The following is a 7551-nucleotide window of genomic DNA, read 5'->3' on the forward strand; positions in this document are numbered from 1 at the left end:
AAATGTATTAAAAAATAAAAAATAAAAATGAATAGGAATAATTATGTAAAAAATGTAAAAAATATATATAAAAAATATATATAAAAAATTCCTTTATGAAAAATTATTTATATAAAAAAATTGGGGAGCTCCGTCATATATAAATACATACACTAGCATTTCATGTTATACATAGGTTTCTAAGAGTGGTTGGTGGTATATTCCATATACAAATTCGCATAATTGATGGGAAATACATGACCCTTTTATATAATGTTAATATTCACAGTGCAGAATTAAATTACCTTATATTATACAACACTTGATTTAATAAACATATACAAAGTCTTTATATAGATACAGAAAAAACTTTATGTGTATACCTGGAGGGACTAGGCTGGAGTGACAACAGTGACATAAACATTTTCTATTTGAATAACAGATAATCATTGCGTGCTGTGGGAGATAAAAAGAAGGAAGAGACAACAGAGGATGGAGAAAGCAAAAAGATCAGTTAGTATCAACTTTTGATTGTAGACCACATTTAGTTACAAAAATGGTGCCAACTCTATCTCCATGTTCAGGCCCCTGGGGGAGAGGGTCCGCAATCTGTGAATCCAAAAAGTCTCCCTCTTAACGAGTTCCCGATTGCGATCTCCCCCCCGCCAGTGGCCCGCAACATGTTCTATGGGCATGTATTTCAGACCTGCGGTGTCCCCCTGGTGTTTTTCCATGAAGTGTTTGGAAAGACTGTGTGTTAAAAGAGATCTTTTAATGCTACTTAGATGTTCTATGATTCTAGTTCGTATTTGTCTCTCAGTCTTCCCCACATACTGCAGTTTGCATGGGCACTCCAGGAGGTACACCACATGGTCTGACCTACAGGTCAAACTAGATTGTATTGTAAATTTCTCCCCTGTAATGTTTGATGTAAATTCCAGTTTGTCATTTGATTTAAACTGACATGCTCTGCATGTCTTGCATGCATGAAAGCCTTTATTAGATTGTAACCAGTTTTGAGGTTTAGATTTTTGTTTAAGGACACTTGGGGCAAGTGTATTTTTCAGATTCCGCGCCTTCCTAAAAACAATATTGGGGTGCTCTGGTAGTTCTTTTCCCAAAACTGGGTCATTTCTTAATATGGCCCAGTGTTTGTGTATGATTTTCCTAATTTCCCTAGCTTCCCCACTATATGTTGTGAGGAATGCGAAATCTAACTTATTTGTTGTTCTTTTGTCCTTCCCCTTAGATTTCAAAAGATCTTCCCTCTCTAGTTGGTCTATTTTCTGTAAGGCCTCATCTAGCTTCTCCTCTTTATATTTCTTTTCTATAAATCTCTCCTTCAGTTTTAGTGATTGCTGTAGAAATGTTTCTCTCTCACTGCAGTTCCTTTTTATTCTAGTGAACTGACTGGATGGAACCCCGTCCATCCACCTTGGGAGGTGACAGCTAGTCCGCAAGATGTAATTGTTTTTATCTGTTTCCTTAAAAAATGTTTTTGTCTTAATTAGATCGTTTTCTATATAGATTTCTAAGTCTAAATAGTTAATTGTTTTGTCACTGTACTCACTCGTAAATTTTAGATTTAGCTCTTCGTTCTCTATGCCTATTAGGAATTCTTTCAACTTACTTTCTCCGTCCCCCCAGATTAGATACACATCATCGATGAAACGACGCCAGAGGACCAGGCCCTCCCCAAGCTCTCCATTCGGCCAGATGTTATCCTCCTCCCAAGACGCCATGAACAGGTTGGCGTAGCTCGGGGCGAACCTGGTCCCCATCGCCGTTCCTCGTTTCCGCAAATAATGACTGCCTTCGTACCAAAAAAAGTTGTGCTGTAAAATAAACATAATTCCATCAATAATGAAATTTGCCTGTGTTTCTGCAAGGTCTGTGTCTTTCATTAAAAATCTTTTTATGGCCCTGCATCCTTTTGTGTGGTCAATTGATGTATATAACGATACGACATCGCAAGTAGCCATTAAGAATTGTCTTTCCCATTTCACTTTACTTAATGTATTTAGTAAGTCTGTGGTGTCTTTTAAATATGCTTTTTGCTGTATGACATATTTCTGGAGGAATATGTCTATGTACAGTGACAAATTGGCTGTTAATGAGTCAATCCCCGAGACTATAGGTCTGCCTGGGGGATTGACTTCATTCTTGTGAATTTTTTTGGTAGTTGGTAAAATACCGGGACTTTTGATTTGTCACTGTACAGAAATCTATACTCCCCCTCATCTAGTACTTCCATATTCTTACCCCTCTCTAATAAACATTTCAACTCTTCTGTGAATTCATTTATTGGATTCTTTTTTAGTTTAACATATGTTTCCTCATCTCCCAATAATCTTAAAGATTCTTGATTATACTTGTCTCTGTCCATTAGGACAGTACCTCCCCCTTTATCAGCCTGTTTTATGACCAATTCTTCATTTTCTATGATCTCTTTTAAGGCTGTTCTTTCTTGTTTAGTAAGATTTTCTTTCAATTTGTGTTTACATTCTGCCAGGTTCTCAAAATCTGTATTTATCATCTGGAATCGCCCACCCGAGAGACAGCTCTAAGCTGCAACAGCAGAAGGGGAGTCTAACAACCCACGGGAGGACACAGCCTGGGTACACAGTCCACCGCCAGAGACATCAAGTCACAGAGAGAGGCTGATTACATCAAGTTCCATCAGAAGAGGCGGGTGAGCCGGAAGCTAACACACTCTTCTCTCCTCACTAATATTGTGAACAATGCTTATTATATTCAATTTTATTGTAAGTGTTCAATTTTAAAAATCATAAAGTTTAGTTTTAACATTATATTGGTCTGCACTATGGTATCATTTTTCTTCACATACACTTGGTTGCTGAGCTGATTACTGGAGACTGCTTCATAGAGTGGAGAACAACATCCCTAGCAGAGACCATTGTGTGTCTAAATCGCTTGTATACAACTTACATCTTGTAAGTAGGCACAACATACGAGCCAAGACAAGATATCTAATTTTGCACCTTTGAAATAACTGTCTACACTTAGATTGTTTTTGTCTTTTTTTGTTCTATTTCCCTCCATGCTCCCCCTGGAATACAACGAAAGTGACGATTTGCGGGACTACCGAAACCAGTCCCTACCAGCTGGGTTTGAGCAGGGGGTTTGAACATTTTAAATATTTACACCTGCACGTTATTTTGAGCACGTCTTTATTGTTATACAAATAATTGATTTTGTTTAAAATATTCACTATATAGTTTGTAGTGAAACACTTATAGAGTTAGCGCCGTTTTTTCACCTTCACTCAACACGTATCTTGGTTTCTGGTGATTGGGCTGCTTACTATCAGTTTAAATGGCGACAAGAGGTAGCAATGTGTTTTCTAAGAGACTATCTAGAACTGTTAAATTTAACAATACTACGGAAGAAGTAATAGAGGTTGACAATGACATGGGAAATACAGTGGAAATTGAATTTGCCAAACTTGAAAAACTTTTTGTAAGGGACACTAGAAAGTGGCTTGATGTCACGTTTCTAGAAGAATATAAAAGATGTAACCGTATACCGAGGGGATTAAGGATTTCAATTAGTCCCTCTTTTGATCTAGAAGATAGTGAGTTTTTATTAAGATGGAATGATGTTTTGGACAAATGTTCCTTTACACTAATAGATTTAATCATTGAACAACAAAACAACCATCTTAAGAAATTAGATGAGGATATACTGGAAATCCAGGAAAGACTAATTCCCCTAGAGGATACACATGAGTTCAAAGAAAAAGATAAGGCCTTACAAAAGAAAATTGATACATTAGAAAAAGAAGTGGAGACAGCCAAGCTAGGCAAATTCAAAAGGGATGAGGAAGATTACTTAAAGGGGGAACAGAGGACTTGGAAAAAAAGAAGAATTAGAAGAGAATGGGATCAGGGAAGAGGGAACTATAAAGGCAAGAATAGTCAACATTATAGGGGCAACAATTACAAGAGCTGGGGACCTAATAGAGATAGAAGCACCTCAAGGGATAGATCAAGAACAGATACTGATAGGGGGAAAGGTGAATCACGTTCAGTGGACACCAAGCCCTCAAACAGTTCTAGTTCTATTGAGAGAAGCAGGGCCAATTTTACACCCATTAATAAAGATAAAAGAGCCCAAAGAGACAAAGAGAGATGACAAAAAACACACAGGTCTCCAGAACGGAGCAATGATAGAAAAGATAGAAGCAGGGAGAGGAGTCAATCGCATACAAGGGATAAACATGAATCGGATTCTTTTTTAGAGAAAGGAACGTCTTCGAATTTAGAGGACAAACCCAATTATCAACAGAAAAACAAGAAAAGGGGAAATTAAAAAGAAGCCGACAGTCAGAGGAAAGAGGGGGGGGAGACAAAGAGCACGAAAGAAAGAGAAGTGCCAGATAGAGCCTAAGAGCAGTGTATTTAATTTAAGTAAAGTAATATTGACAGACACACAGAAGAGTGTAATTTCTAAGGGACTATCATTTGCTCCAGTGAAGAGTCATAGCAGTTTTGATCTGTTTATGGATGCAAATAGATTTCTTCGCAAGCTAACTCTTAAAAGGTTCTTTATGGCTAAAGATCAAGCCCCTAGATTGGGACCCAATATACCTCCAATTGTGGCACAAGAAGCTAACATGATTCATACGGGTCTAAAACCTAAATCCTCCTTCTACCCTCAATTTGCCAAGGGTAATCATCTGGAAACCTTTTTCCAGATGATAAATACAGATTTTGAGAACCTGGCAGAATGTAAACACAAATTGAAAGAAAATCTTACTAAACAAGAAAGAACAGCCTTAAAAGAGATCATAGAAAATGAAGAATTGGTCATAAAACAGGCTGATAAAGGGGGAGGTACTGTCCTAATGGACAGAGACAAGTATAATCAAGAATCTTTAAGATTATTGGGAGATGAGGAAACATATGTTAAACTAAAAAAGAATCCAATAAATGAATTCACAGAAGAGTTGAAATGTTTATTAGAGAGGGGTAAGAATATGGAAGTACTAGATGAGGGGGAGTATAGATTTCTGTACAGTGACAAATCAAAAGTCCCGGTATTTTACCAACTACCAAAAATTCACAAGAATGAAGTCAATCCCCCAGGCAGACCTATAGTCTCGGGGATTGACTCATTAACAGCCAATTTGTCACTGTACATAGACATATTCCTCCAGAAATATGTCATACAGCAAAAAGCATATTTAAAAGACACCACAGACTTACTAAATACATTAAGTAAAGTGAAATGGGAAAGACAATTCTTAATGGCTACTTGCGATGTCGTATCGTTATATACATCAATTGACCACACAAAAGGATGCAGGGCCATAAAAAGATTTTTAATGAAAGACACAGACCTTGCAGAAACACAGGCAAATTTCATTATTGATGGAATTATGTTTATTTTACAGCACAACTTTTTTTGGTACGAAGGCAGTCATTATTTGCAGAAACGAGGAACGGCGATGGGGACCAGGTTCGCCCCGAGCTACGCCAACCTGTTCATGGCGTCTTGGGAGGAGGATAACATCTGGCCGAATGGAGAGCTTGGGGAGGGCCTGGTCCTCTGGCGTCGTTTCATCGATGATGTGTATCTAATCTGGGGGGACGGAGAAAGTAAGTTGAAAGAATTCCTAATAGGCATAGAGAACGAAGAGCTAAATCTAAAATTTACGAGTGAGTACAGTGACAAAACAATTAACTATTTAGACTTAGAAATCTATATAGAAAACGATCTAATTAAGACAAAAACATTTTTTAAGGAAACAGATAAAAACAATTACATCTTGCGGACTAGCTGTCACCTCCCAAGGTGGATGGACGGGGTTCCATCCAGTCAGTTCACTAGAATAAAAAGGAACTGCAGTGAGAGAGAAACATTTCTACAGCAATCACTAAAACTGAAGGAGAGATTTATAGAAAAGAAATATAAAGAGGAGAAGCTAGATGAGGCCTTACAGAAAATAGACCAACTAGAGAGGGAAGATCTTTTGAAATCTAAGGGGAAGGACAAAAGAACAACAAATAAGTTAGATTTCGCATTCCTCACAACATATAGTGGGGAAGCTAGGGAAATTAGGAAAATCATACACAAACACTGGGCCATATTAAGAAATGACCCAGTTTTGGGAAAAGAACTACCAGAGCACCCCAATATTGTTTTTAGGAAGGCGCGGAATCTGAAAAATACACTTGCCCCAAGTGTCCTTAAACAAAAATCTAAACCTCAAAACTGGTTACAATCTAATAAAGGCTTTCATGCATGCAAGACATGCAGAGCATGTCAGTTTAAATCAAATGACAAACTGGAATTTACATCAAACATTACAGGGGAGAAATTTACAATACAATCTAGTTTGACCTGTAGGTCAGACCATGTGGTGTACCTCCTGGAGTGCCCATGCAAACTGCAGTATGTGGGGAAGACTGAGAGACAAATACGAACTAGAATCATAGAACATCTGAGTAGCATTAAAAGATCTCTTTTAACACACAGTCTTTCCAAACACTTCATGGAAAAACACCAGGGGGACACCGCAGGTCTGAAATACATGCCCATAGAACATGTTGCGGGCCACTGGCGGGGGGGAGATCGCAATCGGGAACTCGTTAAGAGGGAGACTTTTTGGATTCACAGATTGCGGACCCTCTCCCCCAGGGGCCTGAACATGGAGATAGAGTTGGCACCATTTTTGTAACTAAATGTGGTCTACAATCAAAAGTTGATACTAACTGATCTTTTTGCTTTCTCCATCCTCTGTTGTCTCTTCCTTCTTTTTATCTCCCACAGCACGCAATGATTATCTGTTATTCAAATAGAAAATGTTTATGTCACTGTTGTCACTCCAGCCTAGTCCCTCCAGGTATACACATAAAGTTTTTTCTGTATCTATATAAAGACTTTGTATATGTTTATTAAATCAAGTGTTGTATAATATAAGGTAATTTAATTCTGCACTGTGAATATTAACATTATATAAAAGGGTCATGTATTTCCCATCAATTATGCGAATTTGTATATGGAATATACCACCAACCACTCTTAGAAACCTATGTATAACATGAAATGCTAGTGTATGTATTTATATATGACGGAGCTCCCCAATTTTTTTATATAAATAATTTTTCATAAAGGAATTTTTTATATATATTTTTTATATATATTTTTTAAATTTTTTACATAATTATTCCTATTCATTTTTATTTTTTATTTTTTAATACATTTGTTGCTCCCGTAAGGCCCTTGGGATTCAATTTATGAATTATTCCCTTTTCCCATTTATTTCCCTTGACTCCCTATTGCTCTTTACAATCCAATCACATTTTTTGTGGCAAATTTATCCCCTGCAATAATAATGTGATCAAGTTGGTTTTTATCTAACTTGACTTATGGAATAACATAATTCTCCACCCAATTAGTCCCATTGAAGGACATAAACTAAATCCATTTGATCTCCTTCTATGTAGAGATCATCCTTTTTATTATGAATAGTACCAGGATCATACATCCTTATCTACCACAGAGAAACTAAGAGGTTAAATTATAAGAACCAGTCAGAGAATTTAT

General features: G+C 37.1%; 2 long non-coding RNA genes across 2 annotated transcripts; one reads left to right on the forward strand and one right to left on the reverse strand.

Moving 5' to 3' along the window:
- Positions 1 to 208: 208 nt before the first annotated feature.
- On the forward strand, positions 209 to 1970 carry LOC142488522 (uncharacterized). The gene is made up of 3 exons (XR_012799465.1): positions 209 to 492; positions 1382 to 1442; positions 1627 to 1970. It is a non-coding gene; the product is annotated as an uncharacterized LOC142488522 (long non-coding RNA).
- Positions 1971 to 5302: 3332 nt separating this feature from the next.
- On the reverse strand, positions 5303 to 7026 carry LOC142488523 (uncharacterized). Its single transcript, XR_012799466.1, has 3 exons — positions 6718 to 7026; positions 5768 to 5828; positions 5303 to 5583 (listed from the first exon to the last, which is right to left on the reverse strand). It is a non-coding gene; the product is annotated as an uncharacterized LOC142488523 (long non-coding RNA).
- Positions 7027 to 7551: the final 525 nt, after the last annotated feature.

This window comes from Ascaphus truei, chromosome 2 (genome assembly GCF_040206685.1).
Source record: "Ascaphus truei isolate aAscTru1 chromosome 2, aAscTru1.hap1, whole genome shotgun sequence".
In the NCBI taxonomy this organism is placed as follows: Eukaryota; Metazoa; Chordata; class Amphibia; order Anura; family Ascaphidae; genus Ascaphus; species Ascaphus truei.